Below are 22,241 nucleotides of genomic sequence, written 5' to 3'. Positions count from 1 at the left end.
ACTAATCATTTAGAATAATAAATAAGCAAAGTTTTCACTCTGGTGTGCCAACATACGAAGTGCCATCAGTCATTTTGTTGGAAGGAAGGGGGCACGCCTGGGTGGCCCAGCGGTTTAGCGCCTGCCTTGGGCCCAGAGCGTGATCCTGGAGTCTTGGGATCGAGTCCCACCTCGGGCTCCCTGCATGGAGCCTGCTTCTCCCTCTGCCTGTGTCTCTGCCTCTCTCTCTGTGTCTCTCATGAATAAATAAATAAAATCTTAAAAAAAAAAAAAAGAAAAAAGGAAGGAAGGGGAATATTTCTTATGCTGGCCCATGCGTGTGATATTTTATTCCAAAGCAATCCTTTCATCATTTAGGTAAGTACATATCCACCATCCCATTATTTAATCCAAAATTGCAGGGGTTCCTCCTTGCCTTAATTATATTGTAGCTTCAACTCCCTGTCATCAGTTATATCGATTTCTTAAGCTGTTGAGACAAGGGGATCTGACACGTACCCACTTTACGCTCCTCTGCTCTAATATTCGGGGACTATTTTTCAAGAGAAAAAGCTCAGAACCTAAAGTTTAGGTAGACGATCAGCAATTTTAAGAGCCCGAATGTAGATAATTGATGTACAAGGTGAAAGAACTAGATGGCGATGAACAAGACAGTGGCTCTGACCAGAGAGCAGGATCCTTGGCTGCCATTTCCTTATATGCGTAATCGCGGCTCCTGGATTGCTCTGTTGTTATGGCAACCACCACTGTATATCACACTGAAATCTGGTATTGAAATGTACTAGAAGCACAAAGCATACATTTTTCATATTTTTCCCAAGTTCTTTTTTCATGGTTTCATGTAGCACTCCAACACGAAACATTTATTGGAGCTTTAAAAATCATAAATCCATACTCTTCCACTCTTGAGATTTGGAACTAGCTTCTATGACTGTAATGGCAATTCCCCCATCAAACGGATCGAATACATTCAAACAATTAGACACTGTCTCAAAGGAAGGGGTGGGGGGGAGGGATTGCCCTTGGTGATCTTCGGTGAAGCTAATCTACATCCCTGTTCGCTGATAGAAGCAGAATTAGTCTGCGGATTCCAAGCTGCAGAGAGAGACAATGTGGGGAGATTTCAAATGAGGAGTTTTTGCTTCTATTCCATCAGCAACAGATCAATGTTGCAGTTCGTGCTGCTCTTTTTAATTCATATGGTAAAGCCGGAGCCTTCCTGAATGAAGACTGGTTGCTCCTCTCTTAGAGCCGCCACTAGCTCCTTCTTATTGCTGCCTCCATGAGACACGCCCTTATCATCAGAATTGCTGGCATTCAAATAATGCGGAGAAGGCTGTAGATTAGAGTTAAATACAGAGCACTAAAACTGTTTTAAAAAAGAAAACTTTCACCAAAAAAAAAAAGAAGAAAAGAAAACTTTCAATAACCTAATTCAGGAACTACCAAGGATGCCTCCTAGAAAGAATTTTGCATTAAGCATTCCTATCAAGAGAAAGACCCACATCTATTTATCCGACACATTTAATTCACATTATTCCTCCTTCTCTAGGGAAAAGATTATATAACCGAAAATATTATAACACATGAAAGTAGGACACAGGAAAACCCTGTTGTCGAGTACGTTGCTGACCTGATCTGAGTTTTTTGCAAACATTTCTTAGATGCAAACTTAACAGCTGTTTTCAATAATAATACTATTATAATACTCATTGCCAAGACTAGAGCATATTGCTAAGAATTTGTAAAGAGATCAAAGATCTGGAGTTTTATTTTATTTTAAATTCTTACCCTCTTTTTTTTTTTTAAGATTTTATTCATTTATTCATGAGAGACATAGAGAGAGAGGCAGAGACACAGGCAGAGGGAGAAGCAGGCTCCATGCAGGGAGCCCGATGCGGGACTCGATCCCGGGTCTCCAGGATCAGGCCCTGGGCCAAAGGCAGGCGCTAAACCACTGAGCCACCCGGGCTTCCCAGATCTGGAGTTTTAAATCTACTTTTCCAATATGAGAGATAACTTGCTGGTTGCAACATCCTTGCCTTGTGATTTTTATTTTTATATTTATTTTTATTTTTATTTTTATTTTTGATGGAAAAGCCATTGCCATCCACTGGACAATCGCGTTTTAGAAGACAGCTGGAGAGGAAGGAAAGATTTTTCTTCTAATAGCCGAACAGCCCTAAGCTCGAATTTGTAAACTTTGGAAATGGAAATAAAAGTAAAGGCTGAATGAATCAAAATGCCCTTGAGCCAGAAAGCGAGATAGGACGGAGGACAGAATGTCAGCTGATGTATTTTGCTTCCATTCCAGTACCATGGGCAGACTCCAGCTGCTCAGGGGCCTCTTAAAGGAAATGCCCCAACCAGAGGCCTTAGAGGAGGGGACGAGGCCATGCAGTTCCCAGTCAGGCCACCGTCGAGGAAACTGCTGACCTGGTGAGCTTCTGGAATGGATAAGCGGTGTGGTCAGGGCAAATGGCCCGTCGGCCTATACAGCTAGCATCTGACGTTCCTCATGAGGGGCCAGGCTCCTGATTAGGCAAGCTCTGCATTCCTCCTCGGTCTATTAAACCAAGGACTGTGCCTTTGGTACCAGGGCACCCAACCGTGATGCCAAGTCACAGCCCATCAAGGCATACGCCGGACAGTGTATACTAGAACACTTTCATCATAGCCAGAAGGTCTGTTCTTTTTTTTTTTTTTTAATTTTTTTTTTTAATTTATTTATGATAGTCACAGAGAGAGAGAGAGAGGCAGAGACACAGGCAGAGGGAGAAGCAGGCTCCATGCACCGGGAGCCCGACATGGGATTCGATCCCGGGTCTCCAGGATCGCGCCCTGGGCCAAAGGCAGGCGCCAAACCGCTACGCCACCCAGGGATCCCCAGAAGGTCTGTTCTAAACGCACAACAGGTGCTAAAAATCAATCAAGGTGATTGGGATGGCTTTAGAAATACGTCTTGAGATAACAGACAAGCTTCAAATGCTTCAAAGTACACGACACCGTAGAAATGAAACCTAATACGTTTTGGCGGCTAAGGGAAAATACACAGGGAAGTCAAGTAGAACTTATGGAATGTTTTTCAAAATTGGAAAACTGTACTCAACGAAGATGTGTGGCCCTTCCCCATGCCAGATACTGTGCTAGGTATGCGTCCCAAACCAAAGACGTATACATCCTAGCCTCATGGTGTGTTCTAGAGAAGGCCAAACAACGACATAGGAATGAGCAGTATGGGTGACTTCTCTGGACCCCTTCTCGGGAACAGAGCATCGACACCCCAGCTGTTGGGAGTGTTGCCCAACTAACTGCTTTCAGCTGCCGCCGTCCCAGCAGGGGAGCACACTGCATCTGCTGTGTTTTTGCACAGAAAATCTATCCAAATATAAAATGAGGGATTGGGGTGCCCGGGTGGCTCAGTAGGTTGACCGTCTGACTTTGGCTCAGGTCATGATCCTGGGGTCCTGGGATCGAGTCCTGCATTGGGCTCCCTGCCCAGCGAGGAGTCTGCTTCTCCCTCTGCCTCTCCCTCTGCAAATGCTTCTCTCTCTCTCTCTCCTCTCTCAAATAAATAATTTTTTTTTTAAATGAAGGATTTCTTCCCTTCTCTGTGACCTCTCAGTATTTTCAAGAGACACAAGCCATTGGGCAGCCAAAAGCACAAAGGAAAAATTCTAGGGAAGCAGTGATTAATGTTTAAGACAGCGAGGTCATAGTAAGGCAGGTTTTTCTTATTTGACATAGCATGGTTCTGTGAAATTTGGGGCTTGGGGTTGCAAAGGAAATGATGTTTACAGACCAAGTGAGTTCAGAAGGAAAATCCAGTGTTGGCTAGAAAAAGATTAGAGGCTCAGCCAGGGTAGCTAAAACAAGGCATCCTTATCCTTGTGATGGAGAAAGGTCTTTTTTTAATTTTTTTAAAGATTTTTATTTATATATTCATGAGAGACACAGAGAGAGAGGCAGAGACACCGGCAGAGGGAGAAGCAGGCTCCCTGCAGGGGATGCGGGACTCCATCCCGGGACCCCTGGATCACACCCTGGGCCCAAGGCAGATGCTCAACCGCTGAGCCACCCAGGGGCCCTGAACCCTGGTCTTTGCAGGAGGAATTTCTCCATTCTCTGAGGGCAGTGCTGAGCCCAACACCAGAATTTTCTCTTCGAAGCAACTGCCCATCTTGTCTTTTGGTGCTTTACTGTACTGGTGCTTATCCCAGAAGCTTGAGATGGAATGCAAAGCTTTCTGGTTTGAGCCAGTTCTGCAGGTCCTTGAGCCCAGGAATGCACTCTCTGCTCCTTCCTGCGCCTCCATCTGCCTGTGAAGAACAAAGCCCGCAGGCAACTCAACGAAGCCTTCCCGCTGGAGGGAGAGAGCATCCAGTTCCCAGCGGGCCCCAGTGTGGCCCTTGGCCCAGCAGCACCGGCGGCCCCGGGGCCTGTGGCAACCGCGCGACTTCAGGCCGGGCCCTGGGCTTGCGGAATCGAGGCCGCGGCGTAACAGGAGCCCCGGGAGGTGCGTGCGCCCCATCAGGCCTGAGAAGCAGTGCTCTGGTTCAGTGGTCCTCGAAGTCGGACGTTGGGCAGACTCCGAAAAGCAAAGGGTGGGGATCCCTGGGTGGCTCAGTGGTTTGGCGCCTGCCTTTGGCCCAGGGCGAGATCCTAGAGTCCCAGGATCGAGTCCCGCGTGGGACTCTGGCATGGAGCCTGCTTCTCCCTCCTCTGGTGTCTCTGCCTCTCTCTCTCTATGTCTATCATGAATAAATAAATAAATAAATCTTAAAAAAAAAAAAAAAGTAAAGGGTGACCTGTTGCACCGCAGATTGCAGGGAGCACCACCGGCCTTTCTGATCAAGTAGGTCTGAGACGGGACCTACTTGTGTTTCCAGCACATTCCCAGGTGCTGCTGACCAGCTCTGCTGTAGCTCCCTTCCCTCCCTGGTTGGGGAACCAGATTTCCTGTATGCCCCACACTCTCTGACCTCTCCAAGCCCTCTCCAAGCCCTCTCCAAGCCCTCTCCAAGCCCTCTCCAAGCCCGAGTTTGTTTGTTTGTTTCTTTCTTTCTTTCTTTCTTTCTTTCCTCTTTCTTTTCTTTCTTTCTTTCTTTCTTTCTTTCTTTCTTTCTTTCTTTCTTTCTTTCTTTTCTTTCTTCTTTCTTTCTTCTTTCTTTTCTTCTTTTTTTTTTAATTTTTATTTATTTATGATAGTCACAGAGAGAGAGAGAGGCAGAGACATAGGCAGAGGGAGAAGCAGGCTCCATGCACCGGGAGCCCGACGTGGGACTCGATCCCGGGTCTCCAGGATCGCACCCTGGGCCAAAGGCAGGCGCCAAACCGCTGCGCCACCCACGGATCCCTCTTTTCTTCTTTTTTAAGAGTTTATTTATTTATTCATGAGAGACACGATCCCAGGACCCTGGGATCATGACCTGAGCCGAAGGCAGAAGCTCAACAGCTGAGCCCCCCAGGCGCCCCCCGAGTTTCTTTTCATATTACACGGAGTGATGCTAACTTCACGGTGACAGCTTGAAGACATTTTTAAACGCCAAGCACCTCATTCCCAGGCCTGGCCACGGAATATGCTCCTCAACCTGGGGTCCCCAGACCAGCAGCAGCAGCAGCATCCCCTGGGAGTTCGGGAGACCTGCAGGCTCCGGCCCCACCCCAGACCTGAGCCATCGGAATCTGCAGCGTCCTCAGGCCCTCAGGGCAGAATTATGAGGGTGAAAGTCTGAGAGAAGTTCTACAAGTACGTGGGTCCTCACTTCACAGTTCCAGCAGACGGTACTGAAGCTCAGAGACTGGGGTTTCTAGCCCCAGATCTGGAATCGGAAGCTGGAACCCCTAAACCTCCCCCGGTGTTTCCACTCTCTCAAATGCCACATGCACCCCAAGGACTTGATTCCCCATCTCAGGCCGGAGCGCTCACCGTGACCCCTGCCCACGGGTTTGCAGCCTACTGGGGGGGCACCCAGTGCCCAGAACGTGCATTCACAGCCTACTTGCCTCCTAAGCCGGGGCGCACCCAGAAGTAGGTACAGCCCGACAGGAGAGAAGGGCTTTCTATACCTGAGGGTTTGCTTATTTGACTTTGTAATTGTTTGCTTTGGGTCTCCACACTGAGGTGCTGCTCGAATCCTGGTGGGAAGGGATAGAAGCAAAAGCCACCCCGGGTGTAAGGAGCCCCACAGGGAGAGAAAGGAGACTCTGGGCTGCCAAGGAGAATGACTGGCTCGCAGGGAGAAACCGGGTTCTGCTAGAACACATGGTGCAGCTGAGTTCCCACCACAGAAGGCAGCCCCCTCAATGTTCTGGTGTGGGATTCTTTGCGAACCAAGTACTGTTTGGGAATCATTACCATTTGGAGCTCTTTTATTGTACGAACCAAACGAATCCTTCCTGAACATTCTGATGAACACAACAATACAGAAGTGACTTTAGCAGAGTTGGAAAGGCGGCGTGGCTTTTTTGCATACTTATGAATAGCGACATCTGAAAAATAATCTGGCAGGAAATAGAAAATAACCAAATTGATTCGATAATGAATAAAATTCTGGAAACTGTCACTCCTCCACAAGTTTGTGGCTAATTTTGTCATCAAACTTTCTCTTCGACAGCTCTTATGCTGTGACTGAAAGAGTTCGCTTTCATTATATTAGACATCACAGAGCAGGACTACTTTGTTCTTTCCTTGAAGCTGAAGAAGCCTGGGTGCACATAAACAAGCCATGGCCCCAAATGCTGTGGCTGCAAGATTTACACTGTCCATTAGAGTGGAGATCAATGCAGTGCGATACTCACTTTATAGCTGGAAGAAGTTCAGAGATGGGAAGTAATTTATCTAAAGTCATAGCCAGTCCAGGTTGGGGATATGCTTAAAATTTAGATCCCTAGTCTGAAGCCTCTTCATCTAAAGCATAGACGTAAAAATGATGAGTTCCAAGTAAGAGCTAGATTTTAAACTTTGAGTCTTGATTTCTTTTTTTTTTTTTTTTTTGAGATTTTATTTATTTATTTGATGGAGAGAGAGCACAAGCAGGGGGGAAGGGCAGAGGGAGAGTGAGAAGCAGACTCCCCAATGAGCAGGGAGTCCGATCCCAGGACCCTTGGATCGTGACCTGAGCTGAAGGCAGATGCTTAACCAATGGAGCCACCCAGGCGCCCCTGAGTCTTGATTTCTTTACCTAGCTATATTTTCTCCTCCCTGGCCCTTCAGCACTGACATCTCCTGAATATAGCACCAGGGTTATGTCCACGAAAACAGAAGCAACATTGGGGAAAATGGATTTCAGCTAGGCCCTAATCAAAAGCCCACTTGTGAGAATTTGGCCTCCAGTTCAAGACTGGGGAGAGCCTCTTTGGATGAATCCACACCTCAACTCATTTAATGAATGAGGGATCTCAGAAATTCGCCTCCTCCCTCTCCAATCCCCAAACACACCTCAAGATTCAGGTGATGGGAAAAGCAAACAGTGACTGCCTCTAAGCTGGAGAGGATAGTGATTTTTGGCTAAGAAGGAAGGAGCAAGGGGGAATTTTCTGGGGTGAAAGTAATGACCATTTTCACCGGGGTTTGCATTAGGTGGCGTGGCATGGATTTGTCAAAACTCACGGAACGGTACACTGAAGATCTGTGTGTTTTGTTGTATGTGAATTTTACCTATAGCAAAACATTGGGTCATGAGACAAACTCCCAGGGTAAATATATGGGATGGTGACAGGGTTAAGAGCTAAATGTGTTAAATTTGCATTTTCATCAGCTCCGTCATCATCTTCACCAACCACAACGTAGGAAAGTCTTTAGACCATGTCCGTAGAGACGGGTGGGTGGAAGTAAGAAGAAACATGTATCTGAACTAGAAGATGCCTGTTCCGGGACAATTGCCTTTCTGCTGGCACCGCCAGGAAACCAGACCTTTGCCCTGAACTGAGCAGGCTTCCTTTTGCAGTCAGTCCTCATGTAAAAATAATCCCTAGGGTTGTGGGGGTTGGGGGTGTGGAGAGTGAGGAAGCTATAGACTAGCGGGAACTCTGTGGTGAATCCCTTGGAGGAGACCCCACGCAGGCTGGTGGCAGTTGGGCGTCTCCAGGTCTCTGATGTCTTTCCCTAAGTAAATGTAGAAAAGGGACAAGAACTGGCAGGGAGGAGAGGCCCTGCTCCAGGATATAATCCATGGCATTATGGGTTTGGGAAAAATGATAAAAGTATGTGGGTAAAGAATAAATGTTATTGAAATTGTATTGTTTCAGGGTCTTTACCCTCCTGTTCCCACTTTGAATCTCACTCTATATCCTCAGTTTACCAATGTGGCGTGCTTCTTCTATTATCATGCAAATTTCAAGCATAGAAAATACAGAGAATAATATAACAAAGAGTAGTACATCCGTGATCCAGTTTTAGTACACCTGGCTGGCTCAGTCCGTGGAACATGTGATTCTTGATCTTGGGGTGGTGAGTTGGAGCCCCACGTTGGGCATGGAGCCTACTTAAAAAAAAAAAAGGATATTTCCTTTTTCTCTTTTTAAGATTTCATTTTTAAGTAATCGCTACACCAGATGTGGGCCTTGAACCCACCACCCCACAGATCAAGGGTCACATACTCCACTGACTGAGCCAACCAGGTGCCCCAGATGACTTCTTTTTCAAGATTGCAGGCGTGTTTTATTTTTTGATCAGTGATTATTAATAACTAAATAGTTCAACTGAATCAGAGTTGTCCTTCTATTAACATTTACCCTCTTGACTTTTTCCTCACTTTTATGTTATATGCACTCGGAAGTAGGCACTTGGACATGGAAATTGGTAATTGGATATTACTCCTGTTTTCCTAAACAGGTGCGTATATCTGAATGAGTGACTGCTCTTAGCTTTTTTGATCTATAATTTATAGAGATTTTTTTTTTTTACTTAATAGAGTTTTTGTTAAAATAATGGAGACATACCTGCTTTTATATCTCTACAGACTCTACAGTCTGGTTGCTTTATAATTGTATTCTTTTCAGCTTTATGGAGATACAACTGACGTATAGCGCTGTCTAACGTCAAGGTGTACAACGTAAAAAAAAAAAAAAAAAAAAAGGTGTACAACGTGATGAGTTAATACACGTATATATTGTGAGATGATTACCACAATAACATTAATTAACACCTCCATCACCTCACATAATTACTTTTTGTTGTTATGATGAGAACACTTAAGTTCTACTCTCTTAGCAACTTCCAAGTATATAGTGCCATATTGTTAACTGTAGTCACCATGCCATACATTAGATTCCCAGAAGTTATTCATCTTATAAATGTGAATTTGTACCCCTTGACCAACATCTCTCTATTTTCTGCACTCCCTAGCCCCTGGCAACCACCAATCGACTCTGTTTCCGAGTTTGGCTTTTTTAGATTCTGCATGTAAGTGAGGTCATACAGTATTTGTTTTTCTCTGACATATTTCACTTAACATAATGACCTTGAGGTCCATCCATGTTGTCACAAGTGGCAGGATTTCCTCCTTTCTCATGGCTGAATAATATTCCATTGTGTGTATATATGTGTATTATATATCCATATAGATATTATATATAATGGATATAATGGATATATAATGGATAAAGAAGATGTTTCCATATGGATATTATATATATATAATTACCACAATAATATAATATATTATATATTATATTATTATAATAACATATAATGTATATTTATACAATACATATAAATATATAATATATAATTACCACAATAATATTTTTTAAAGATTTTATTTATTTATTCATAGACACAGAGAGAAAGAGGCAGAGACACAGGCAGAGGGAGAAGCAGGCTCCATGCAGGAAGCCTGATGTGGGATTCGATCCTGGATCCCCGGGATCACACCCTAGGCTGCAGGCGGCACCAAACCGCTGTGCCACCGAGGCTGCCTTTACCACAATAATATTAATTAACACCTCCATAACCTCACATAATTACTTTTTGTTGTTGTGATGAGAACACTTAAGATCTATTATTATTATATATATATAGTATATATATATATAATATCCATATGGAAACATCTTCTTTATCCATTCATCTATCCAGGGACATCTAAGTTGTTTCTGTATCTTGGCTATTGTGAATAATACTGCAATGAATATAGAAGTTCAGATATCTCTTTGAGATCCTGATTTCATTTCCTTTGAATATGTACCCAGAAGTGGAATTGGTGGATCATATGGTAGTTCTATCTTTAATTTTGTGAGAAACCACCTGTTTTCCACAGTGGCTGCACCAAGTGTTGCTCCCACCAACAGTACACAAGGGTTCCCTTTTCTCCATTTCCTTTCCAACACGTGTCATCTCTTGTCTTTTTGATACTAACTATTCTAACAGGTTAGAAGTGATATCTCCTTGTGGTATTGATTTGTATTTCCCTGACAAGGAGTGATGTTGAGCATCTTTTCATGTATCTGTTGGCCATCTGGATGTCTTCTTTGAAATATGTCTATTAGGTCCTCTCTTCATTTTTTTAAGTTGGATTCCTTGGTTTTTGCTATTGAGTGGTATGAGTTCCTTACATATTTTGAATAATAGCCACATGTTACAGCACTATCCGCAATTTCAAAATTTTAAAATGGAAATCTTATTTGTAATGTAAGTCAGTAGTTCTCCAACATTTTGGTCTTGGGAGCCATTTAATCTTAAGAATCACTGAAGACTCCAGAGAGCTTGTCTTTGTATGGATTTTAGCAATTGGTGTCACCAAGTTAGAGATAAAGGCAGAGAAAAATTTCTGAATACTTATGTATTAATTTATTTAAAAATCACAGTAACAAACCCAATATATGTTAACATAACACATTTTCATGGAAATAGCTATTTTCTTAAATAAAAAGTTCATTGGGAAAATGGCATTGTTACACACTTTTGCAATCTCTTTAATGTCTGCCTTAATAGAAGCAGCTGAAGTCTCATTTTTGCTTCTATAGTCAATAGATTCTGGAACATTGTTTTGTCTGGAAAATATAGAGAAAATCCAGCCTCCCACAGATATGTCTTTGGAAATAGGAGAAGTATATTAACAGCTTTTTCAGGTAGTTGTGGACGTTCTCCTTTGGTACTACACCAAATTGTGAAAAGTGGTAGTTTCTGAGGAAAATATGCATTATGAGATTTGAAACCATAATAATGATGTTTTTGTACTCTGTTACATTAAAATTCACTGGTTTACCTTACATTTTGAATGAATATTTTACCCATGCATGATTTTGTAACATCATGCATTGATCATGAGGGAAATATTATTTCATTGAGTTATGCAGCTCTTCCCTATACAGTATAGAATGAAAGCACACTCTTTAGTACCACTGATCTCCTCAGAGGAGTCTTTAAGTGATGTGAAGCTGTCAAGCCCATGGGGGCATATTCAAGTTTCCTAAAATTGTAACTGTCACTTGAAAACGCAAGCTCAAACTCAAATGTTATTATTGGCAGCAAATACTGTCAATTGTTTTCCTTAAACTGACAAGCCCGTTTTGTTCATTTTTGAGAAAATGTCTGTCTAATCCTCAACTCTGTAAAGTCCCTGGTTGTCAGTTAGCCTTTCAAGTTAAAATGGTGTCACATGAAAACAGCAGCTAGTTTATCTGGCAACTCAAATATTAGCACTTCAGTCACTGGAGTGCTTTTCCTTGAGACAGTATATGAACATTGGTAGGCGGCAGAAAGGATTTAGACGTACTTCTCACTTGGTCACACAGAATTTAAGAAGATGTGTACCCAAGGGTTGAAAGGTAGTAAAAGTAATAATTTTACTGGCATTTGTATTTTCTGCGAGTGCATGGTGGTGAAAAGCACAATCCCCACTAGTACAGTGTGGTGCCAATGCCTCGATTCACATTCAGGTGCCAGTGGCTGTACTGCTCCCTGCTTTTGGTTGGTTTTTTTTTGTTTGTTTTGTTTTTTAAGATTTTATTTATTTGACACAGAGAGAGAGAGAGAGAGAGCGAGAGCACAAGCAGTTGGAACAGCAGGCAGAGGAGAGAGAGAGAAGCAGACTCCCCACTGAGCAGGGATCCCAATGTGGGGCTCTATCCCAGGACCCCTGGATCATGACCCGAGCTGAAGGCAGATGCTTAACCGACTAAGCCCCCGAGGAGCCCCTGCCCACTGCTTTATAGCACTAGTGCAAATCAAATATCAACAAGGTGAGAAAGGCAAATAACATCTTGGAGGCATTATGAGAATAGTTTTGACTTCACAGAACCCTTGGAAGGGTCTTGGGGACCCCCAGGTATCTGGGGACCACACTTTGAGATCCACTTATAAAGGCTCTCAATATTTTTTAATCTCCTTCAGGGAATTTTTTTTCTTTTAGGTAAATTTGATATCAGAATTTTACATATTTAGCATTACAGATGAATTTAGCATTCTTTTATTCAGGAATTACATGTGTATATACATTGTAATGTGCTGGCAATACAATGGTGAGCAAAAAAGTCTTTGCCCTTATGGAATTTCTGTTCTGGGTGAGATAAGCTGTAATCCCATCATCAGGTAATTGTAAATGTACAGTTGTCTTAAGTGCCACGAGAACCACAGTTGGGCCCGTTGGCTTAAAATGCAGGTGGGAGGTTAAGACACAATGTTCCTAAGGACATAATGTTTGCCTTAAAACCTCAAGGGTCAATAGGTATGAGCAGGTGGAGGAGGTGGTGATGAGTGGTGAGAGAGTGTTCCAGGCAGCAGGACTAGCATATGCAAAGGTCCTGAGGCAGGAGGGAACTTGGCATGTTGCAGAAATGGGAAGCAGTTCTGAAAAGGAGGGAGGCTGATGGGAGATAATGCCAGAATGGAAGGTATAGATGAGAATATTTCATAGTCTCCACTAACATGTTGGCTTTTATGTAGAGAACAAAGAGATGCCATTGACGTGTTTCTAGAAAGGGTGGCTTAATCAAATAGGCATATGAAAAGATCACCTGTGCAGCAATGTTGAGAATCAATGGATGATGTCGGGGGTCAGGCAGATGAATGCAGGGAGCCATTTTTCAGATGGGGAAGCTCAGAAATGTTGATGTTTGCCAAGAATTACACCACTCCCAGTCTTAAAAGTAGGATTTCCAGATGGTCTCTTATTTTTTCAGCTTCATTGAGGTATAATATAATCGACAAATAACATTGTAATATATTTAGCTTTGCTATTTTTTCTTCAAGCAACTGAATGATAATTCTGATACAGAGGGCTCCAGGTTTGGTGAGAGGGGTCATGGACCCCTCTCAGATTGTACTGACAACTATTAACCTTCTCCCTAGCAAGGTTCACATTTGTACATGCACAAAATTGATACCACATTTCTAGAGATTTTCAGGTCTTTTGAAACCCATCCAGAGATTGCCCAAGACCATTTGAAACCCAAGGTTAACAAGGCTTATTCTAGGGACTTTCAAAGCCATCACTGGTGTTAAGTTGTCACCGGTGGATTTTAAAAATAATCATTGAAAACACCAACCACTTTAGTTTTCCAGATTAAAAATGGGCTACTCTTCATAGAATTACCATGTAACCCAGCAATTCCACCCCTGGGTATGGGTTCCAAAGAACTGAAAGCAGGTGTTTAAACAAAAACTTCTACACGCATGTTCATAGCAGCACTATTCACAATAGCCAAAAGATGGAAACATCCCAAACGTCCATCAGTGGATGAATGGATAAACAAATTGTGGTCCAGTCATACAATGAAAGTATTTGGCAGTAAAAGGAAATGAGGTCCTGCTGCGTGCTACGACATGGATGAACCTTGAAAAGGTTATATTAAGTGAGAGAAGCCAGATACAAAAGGCCACGGGTCATATGATTCCATTGATGTGACTTGTGCAGAATAAATACATCCGTAGACAGCAAGTAGATGGTGGTTGTCTGGGACTGAGGAGGGAGCAAAGGGAATGGCTGCTTCACGGGTACAGGGTTCCTGTGGTGATGAAAATGCTCTGGAATTAGATAGAGGTGATGCTTGCATAACATTGTAAATGTACCAAAGGCCACAAAGTAGACAGTAATAGATGGACTTTTTAAAGACTTTAAACCCGAAGCACCATTCTTTGTATTTTTTTTATTTTTTATTTTTTTCCCATTCTTTGTATTTTGTCTTTTTGGCCTCTTCCCTGAGCTGCTCTGGGTCAGCTATTTCTTCCTCGTTGACTATGACAGTGGTTCTCAAAGGTGGGGGTGGGGGAGGGGGTGGGTTGTTGTGACTCACAGGGGACATTCAGTGATGTCTGGAGACAGTTTGGTTGCCACAGCCTAATGCTATCTAGCAGACAGAGGCCAGGGATGCTGCTAAATATCCTACAATGCGCCGGACAGCCCTCACAGCAAAGAATTCTCTGACCCCAAATGTCAACAGGGCTAAGGCTGAGAAACTCAGGATTATAGTATAGATACCATCTAATTGAAAATGCCAATAACTACTTATTGTGGGCGATCTTATGGAGACAGCTCCCATTCTCTTGGTCTCTGTGGCTTGTGATGCCAGATGCTGAGACAGCACCGAGGAGAGAGTTCTGGAACTCTATAGGGAAATCACAGACCTCAGCCTTGTGACTTACTGATTCCACAAAGGCTATATCCCATAAGGTCCTGGAGCGTGCAGCCATCTCGGAACAATAAATGCAAGTTAACCCTTCCATGTCCAGCCCCATGGATTCTGCGTGCTGGCTGCCCGGCCAAGATGAGCAGATTAAGGAATCAGAATGTTTTTTACAGCATAAGAACAGCATGATCTATAATGGGAGGAAATGAGCATATTTATTATCATTTTTCCTTATCATTTCAATTATCCTCACTAATAATTGCATCGTCAGTGATTTCATTCTGAACCAAGGCTTATTTATTTATTTTTATTAATCTACTTATAGAAGGTTGGTCTTTTTATCTTACAAGGGAAACACTGGCTATATGGATCAGTTTCATTTTCTTGAATATTATTTGAATATTGGTAAAAAACAAATGCTTTTAAAACAGGCATGATCTTGGATGAAAATCAGATCCTCCATCTTAAAAACCTCATCACTGTCTTTCTGGAAGGGAGCAAACCCATGCTGCATAAAACGGCAAAAGATTCTTAAATATTCTCCTTATTATTCTGCAGAGAGACAACATGTTCAAAACACCCTTAACTACACTTACATTACTTTAGAAAATACCTTAGGGAAAACCTTCAGTAATTATTTACTTGCTGGATGATTTACTCTCTGAAAAATATGCTTGGTTTCTCCCTAGCTGCAGAAAAATGTTACAACTAGGAGATACCATGTTGAACACATTGTTCGACGATTCAGAGGTCACACGGGGGAGGGGGCTCATTATAGTTCCTCTATAATGGGTTTGCCAGATGCATCTGTACTTGACCCGGCAGTGGTAAACTTTCCAACAGGGGCCATCCAGAATAAATGGAAAAGTCATGTTCGAGGACAGGGGGCACTTGCTTATGTGAATTCACTCTTACTGAAAATGCCAGGAAATCAAATGCATATTTTTCTTCATCTAGGGCTCTGGCCAACCCTTTCTTTTCTTTGTTTTTTTTTTTTTTTTTTAAGATTTTATTTATTTATTTATTTATTTATTTATTTATTTATTCATGAGAGACACAGAGAGATAGAGAGAGAGGCAGAGACACAGGCAGAGGGAGAAGCAGGCTCCATGCAGGGAGCCCGACGTGGGACTCGATCCCAGGACTCCAGGATCACACCCTGGGCCCAAGGCAGACGCTAAACCCCTGAGCCACCTAGGGATCCCCAGGCCAACCCTTTCTAATAACAGTGCACACTTCCGTGGGGCCTCTGAGGCCAGGACTTCATATGTTTGAAACTGGAAGACTATTGCTGCGATAGGAAGTGATGTATTTGAAAGAAATTAACAAATACACACAAGGGCGGGCATGAGTCTCTCAGCACGGAAATGGATTCTGTCCTCAAATGGTTGTATGGAAACATCTGTTTCAAACCATTCTGAACTAGGAAGAATGTGGGGACCATGGGGATCCCTGGGTGGCTCAGTGGTTTAGCGTGATCCTGGAGTCCCTGGATGGAGTCCCACGTCGGGCTCCCTGCATGGAGCCTGCTTCTCCCTCTGCCTGTGTCTCTGCCTCTCTCTCTCTCTATGTGTCTCTCATGAATAAACAAATAAAATCTTAAAAAAAAAAAAAAAAGGAATGTGGGGGACCAACCATATGATTCGCCTGGAAAACCATTACCTCACAGTCTTGACCTAAGGGATAGTGTCTGGACAGGGGAGGAAACAGAAGCGGCCTTGGAATCCCATCCTTTTAAAAACAAAACAAAACCCATGTCCTTATGCTTTTTTTGGAGAGTTTTTTCACAGCATAAAAATCCCCCAAATATCCTCTTTGTGTTTATTTTTTTAACCCCTTACAGTTTCCCCATGGTTAGTATCTTTCAAGACTGTGGCATATTTATAAAAATGAAGAAACTGAAATTGGTGCATTATAATTTAACCAAGCCCCAGACATTATTTGAATTTCACCAGTGTTTCCGTAACGTCCTCTTTCTGTTCCAGGATCCCATCCAGGACACTACATTGCATTTAGTCATTATTTCTCCTACTCTTCTTTCTTGGCTTTTGATGACCCCCTCTTTTCTTTTGCCTAAGCCCACAAGCTTCAAAATAGGCTCTTGAGAAGCCCTTCTAGACACACCAGGGCCAACTTTTCAATGGTGTCTACGGTAAGGGAGAAAAAACTTTTCCCCTACTTTTTCAGTTTTTCGCTTGGGTCCCTGGAAATTAAACGGACACAAGACAGATTAACAAGAGAAAAACTGAGTTTATTAACATGAGCAGAGTGCATATATGTGGAAGAAATTCAGTGCTACCTCAAAGTACTGGTTAGAACTTGAGTTGTTACGGCATCTTAATAAGAGCAATAGATTTGCAGAGAAGTGACAAGACAAAAAGAAAAACAGGCTTAGGCTTTTAGGAGTGACAAGCCATGGCAAAGTAAATACATGGGGGGAAACTAATGGAAGATAATGGCTATTTATCTTCTCATCTCAGGGCTGATAAGAGTCTAGGGTTGTTCCTAGTGGTTAGGAGTCTAAGATTTGTCCCCCTTCTTCCTGGTACCAGACAGAGAGATACCTCTGCAAATGGAATTTTATGTTCTGCTTTGAGGCCAATGGAGGGAAGGCAGGGAGCTTTTTTTGGGGGGTATCTGCTGTTTCCCAATTTTCTTCAGCTCAAAATAATCTCACGCCAAAGTTGTACGTTTGGAGGTGGCATATTGGGATACCCTGCACTATAATTCAAGAAACAAATAAACAAAAAGCAAACAATAACAACAAACAATTTTAAAAACCAATCAAAAACACTTGGGAGGGACACCTGGGTGGCTCAGCGGTTGAGCGTCTGCCTTTGGCTCAGGGTGTGATCCTGGGATCCGGGATGGAGTCCCACATCGGGCTCCCTGCGAGGAGCCTGCTGCTCCCCCTCCCTATGTCTCTGCCTCTCTCTGTGTCTCGCATGAATAAATAAATAAATCCTTAAAAAAAGAAAAACTTTGGAAAATTAAAAAATTCAGCCAAGAGGCTCTCCTGGTTGCTGTTTAACCTGCACAAAATCAGTTATCATCCATTTAATGAATTTGTTTTCTATGTTTTTAGTGCCTATTCTGGCATAAGTCAACGTGTAGCTGGCTCTGTCTCATGGGTCAGAAGAAGAGGTCATCAGGCAATAGGAAAGACTAGACTAAAAAAAAAAAAAAGGAAGGACTAGACTAGGCAAGCAAGATATTAGAAAATAAACTTCTGCATTGGGAAAGACCAGAAGTTTGGACCAGACCACGCCTAGTTATATGAGGGGAAGTTGAGAGAGCTGGACCATGAACATTTGGGAGACCACAGACAGATAGCTTCAGAAATTGGAGTAAATAGCAGGAGCATGGGGGCAAAGGGTGGGAAAGGTGGGCAGATGGACTAGCAGTGAGTGCCAGAGAAGGGTTAGGTACATGCAGTAGCCAGTCTGCGAGGAGCAGGAGGTTGGCCAGAAAGATCAGAAAGGACATAAGCCTGGGCTCCCAGTGCCTATGAATCAGAGGCAGGATCCCGGCTTGAGATCCAGAGCTTGGGTTCTGAGTTGTATCTCTGGCAGGGCTCGGGCAGGCAGACACTACCCAGGAGCAAGACACCTGGGATACCAAGGTAGAGAGGTGCACACAGGAACCCCAGCATTCTAATTAGGGTAAGGTCACAGCAAGGTCAGAACCCAGGTTAACTTGACGTTGGAGTAACTTCCCTACCAAACAAAAGATGCTCAATTCTCCCTGAAGTTTCAACCTTGGCATCAGTGAGGTTTGGGACTGGATAACCCTTTGGTGTGGGGGCTGTCCTGTGACTTTGTAGAAAGTTTAACATCATCCCTAGCCTTGACACACTAGATGCCCGTAACACCCCCATCCCCTGCCAAGTTGTGATGATCAAAAATGTCTCCAAATGTTGCCACACGCCTCCTGGGGACAAAATCACTCCTGTTGAGAACCACCGCTCTACAGTGAGGCTGACTCAGTAAGAGGCATTAAATGGCCTCCGTTTTAGTAGAAAAATGTCTGGGGGGAAGAAAACCAGGCCAATTATTACAACTCAGAATGGGAATGAAGGGAGTGATACACCTAGTAAGGCAGTGTGGCTATGCGATGGCTCCGTCATAAAGAGCCACGGCATAGGCAGGGGTTAGACAATTTGATTCTTCAATGGAGGGAGTCTGGGACCATAAATTTTCTTGCTCCATATAAAGAACACATATGGTAGAAGGGGGTATGCATTCACTGATTTAATAGGTCAAAGGAAATTGAGTTGTGCTTAAAACAATGTTTGACACATAAAGTCAGAAGAAATGAAACTTGTCTTTGTTTTTTCATACCGTGAAATCCTTCCTAGCCTTAAAATGCCTTTGCCCAATGTGGGACATATTTTACCGAAATAATGCCCTTTTGCACTCAAGTTTTTTTCAGTTGAGTTTTTTTAAAAAAGATTTTATTTATTTATTCATGAGAGACACACGGAGAGAGAGGCAGAGACACAGGCAGAGGGAGAAGCAGGGTCCACGAAGGGAGCCTGATTCAGGACTCGATCCCAGGGCCCTGGGATCACGACCTGAGCCAAAGGCAGACGCTCAACCACTGAGCCACCCAAGTGCCCCTTCAGTTGAGTCTTATAAAGGCACTATGCAAACTTTTTTATCCCAGAAAATAGTGGTCATTGAAGCATTTTGGTGGACTTGTTACCATTTATATACAGTTCTAGCCTAGAAATGTCTGATTTTTCTGTGTGGTATTGATGTTTGGGAATAAACTGGCTAAGGACAATGATTTCCATATACGTTTCTGCTTAAATTCACGTGAACTTCTTAATTTCATGTCATGTTGCACCGTTACACTGTGCTTGGCAGCTCCCAAAATGGCCACCACGATCCCTACTTCCTGGTAGTCACACTTTGTGTAGTCCCCTCCCCTTGCGTGAGGCCTGGACCTGGTGACTTGCTGTTGGCAAATAGAATATGGTGCAGGTGATAGGATATGGCTTCCAAGATTAAGTTCTAAAGCTTGTCACTCCAGCTTTGCTTTTTCTCTGGCTCTTCTTGCTCTCTCTGATGGAGCCAGGTGCCATGTTGCAAGCTGGCCTATGGAGACACCTACAAGACAAAGGACAAAGAGAGACCTCTGATCCAAACCCAGCAAGGAACTGAGGCCTTCAGTCCCACAGTATGTACGGAACTGAATCCTGCCCACAAGCACTTGAGCCTTGAGATGACTGTAGCTCCCGGCCAGCACCTTAACTGCAGCCTTCGTGAGAGACCCAGCTAAGCCGCTCCTCAATTCTTGACCTGCAGAAAGTATAAGATCGTTACTTGTATTTTTTTAAGTTGTTACATTTTAGGGTGATTTGTTACACAGCAATAGATGACTAACTCGTACAACTGAGGTCATCCTGCACTTCTCTCGGTGGCCTATTATTGTATCATCTAATGTGGCAACACACAGCTATGAGGACAAAACAATGAAACTTGAACTCCAGCTCCTGATGGGTAGAGAGAAGGCCCTGAGGTAGGAGGACAGCAACTCATTGTGGCACACAGAGTTTAAGGCCACTGAGAGATAAGAGAATCTACGGGTGGCGTGGAAACAGGAAGTTCACCCTTTGTGGCCACAAGACAAAAAGACCCCAGTGTATCTAACCTGCCCAACAAGGGGAGGCAGGAGGAACAGAAAACGAGGGTGACGCTGTGAATAGTAGGTGAGGCCCGCGTTGCACAGTGGGGGTCGGGGGGTACCCGGAGAAGCAGATCCAGGCTCTGAGGAGCACCAAGGAGTCATGGAATAAAATGGTGATATTGCTTTCAGGGCAAACGTGAAGCATGCTTAAAAACGTATTTCTAAAATGTGATGCGTCAGAAGAAGTGAAACATCCCTTTCAATCACAACCCCCACAAAGGAGAAGCCTCAGCCTCCCAGCCCTCTAAGTGACTAAGCTGTACTGGATTTTCTGGACAATTCCGTGGGCCCAACGGATAAGAAAGAGCCTTAGCTGATGGAAGGAGAGAGTCGGGAATGTGAGAGCCGATTCTTTGTACCTGGGCTTAAAACTTAAAAGCAATAGTACTATTTATTGATCACGGCACAAAGCAGTTTACTGGTTCTTGAAACTTCGTGTTTTGCAGCTGAGGAAACTAAGCCCTCAGGACGAGGTGTGTCACTGGTGGAGCCAGCAAAACCCAGGTCATTTGATTCCTAAGTGTGACCTTGACCCATGGGTGATGTTCAGCAGCTGTAACAATCATAGAGCACAAGGTCAGAGCAATCAGAACAGGATGGATGGGCCCTGCCAGCTGGATGGTGGGAGGCTAAGCACAGTGACTGGGGAAGGAGGGGACCCCAGGGTTGTCCAGGCCGCTGTTCATTGAGTGTATGTTTATAAACTCACTGGTCCCGAAGTTCTGTGCTTTGGCCCTTAAGCATCTGGCCAGATGTGCTGGTGTGTGAGGGCTGGGAGCTACCTCATCCCCAGCCAGTCGTGGTCCCAGGCCTCCTTCCTGGAGGGTCCCGTCCCCACTCGTCACATAAAACACGGGCATTTATTTCCAGCACAGACCAACCAAAAGTGAAGGAGAAACCAGATTGTCTGTTCCCTCGAGCATTTGCAGACAGACAACTTTTAAATAGAAGCACACACATGGGATGCTGAAAGCTGCACTAGAACAGTGAGTTCTGGTGGGAGATCCCTCCAGAAAGAGAAACTCAAGCTAGAGCTACCGTCTTATCTCTTGAAAGGGGGTGGGGGTGGGATTTGGCTGTTTAGGGAAAAGTGGGTCTCTTCTGCGTCTCCTGTAAAATCACAAGACGGTGGCGTAAATCTAAAATAGAGAGGTGCCCTCCTCCAGCCTATTTGCGCTCCAAGGGAGAATCAATGCTCTCACTTCTCTGTGCTTCCATTTTATCATCCTAGAAGTGAGAGGACGAGTCCCTATCTGACGGGGCGAGCCCTTGGTGATGGGGAATGACTATTTTTGTCGTGCTCCTATGGGGACACAGCTAACGAACAGGCACGGGTGTTGCTGGAGTGAAAACTTGCAGAACTGGGTACAGTAGCAAGGGTGGGTGTGAAGCCCCATCAGCTGTGGCATTCCAGCCCAGGTGGACCCCGGAGAGGGTTAGGGAAGCCCGGACCCTCTGTGTGTGAAGGTTCCTATAGAATTGTAATACGACAGAGCAACAACCTTCCTGGGGGTCACTGGGCTGATATACGCAAAGACAACTACGGCCTTAGACAAAGGAAGATGTAACTATTCTAAGTCTCCTATGTTTTCTTTTTCTTTTTTTTTTTTTTTTTTTAAGATTTTCTTTATTTATTCATGAGAGACACAGAGAGAGAGAGGCAGAGACACAGGCAGAGGGAGAAGCAGGCTCCATGCAGGGAGCCCGACGTGGGACTCGATCCCGGGTCTCCAGGATCAGGCCCTGGGCCGAAGGTGGCGCTAAACCGCTGAGCCACCCGGGCTGCCCAAGTCTCCTATGTTTTCATGCGTGTCATATTCCTACAGATCCTTGACGTTGCTTGGCCAAATCTGTCTCCCCAACTCCTCCCTCCCAAGTTCTAAGACCCTGACGCCCAATCGCCTTCTCACTGCCTCTCCCAGACTGTCTAGTGGGATCTCAAAACTAGCATGTTCAAAGCAGGACTCTTGGCCCACCCC

The 22,241-nt window shown here is 44.0% G+C and overlaps 1 long non-coding RNA gene across 2 annotated transcripts in view; it reads left to right on the top strand.

The window, feature by feature from the left end:
- Positions 1-22,241, top strand: part of LOC144307832 (uncharacterized) — a 60,043-nt gene that overhangs the window by 1,032 nt on the left and 36,770 nt on the right. The gene's annotated exons all lie outside the window — the stretch shown is intronic.

The sequence above is a fragment of the Canis aureus genome, chromosome X (assembly GCF_053574225.1).
Source record: "Canis aureus isolate CA01 chromosome X, VMU_Caureus_v.1.0, whole genome shotgun sequence".
NCBI classification, from domain to species: Eukaryota; Metazoa; Chordata; class Mammalia; order Carnivora; family Canidae; genus Canis; species Canis aureus.
This window is presented reverse-complemented; position numbering and strand designations above follow the sequence as displayed.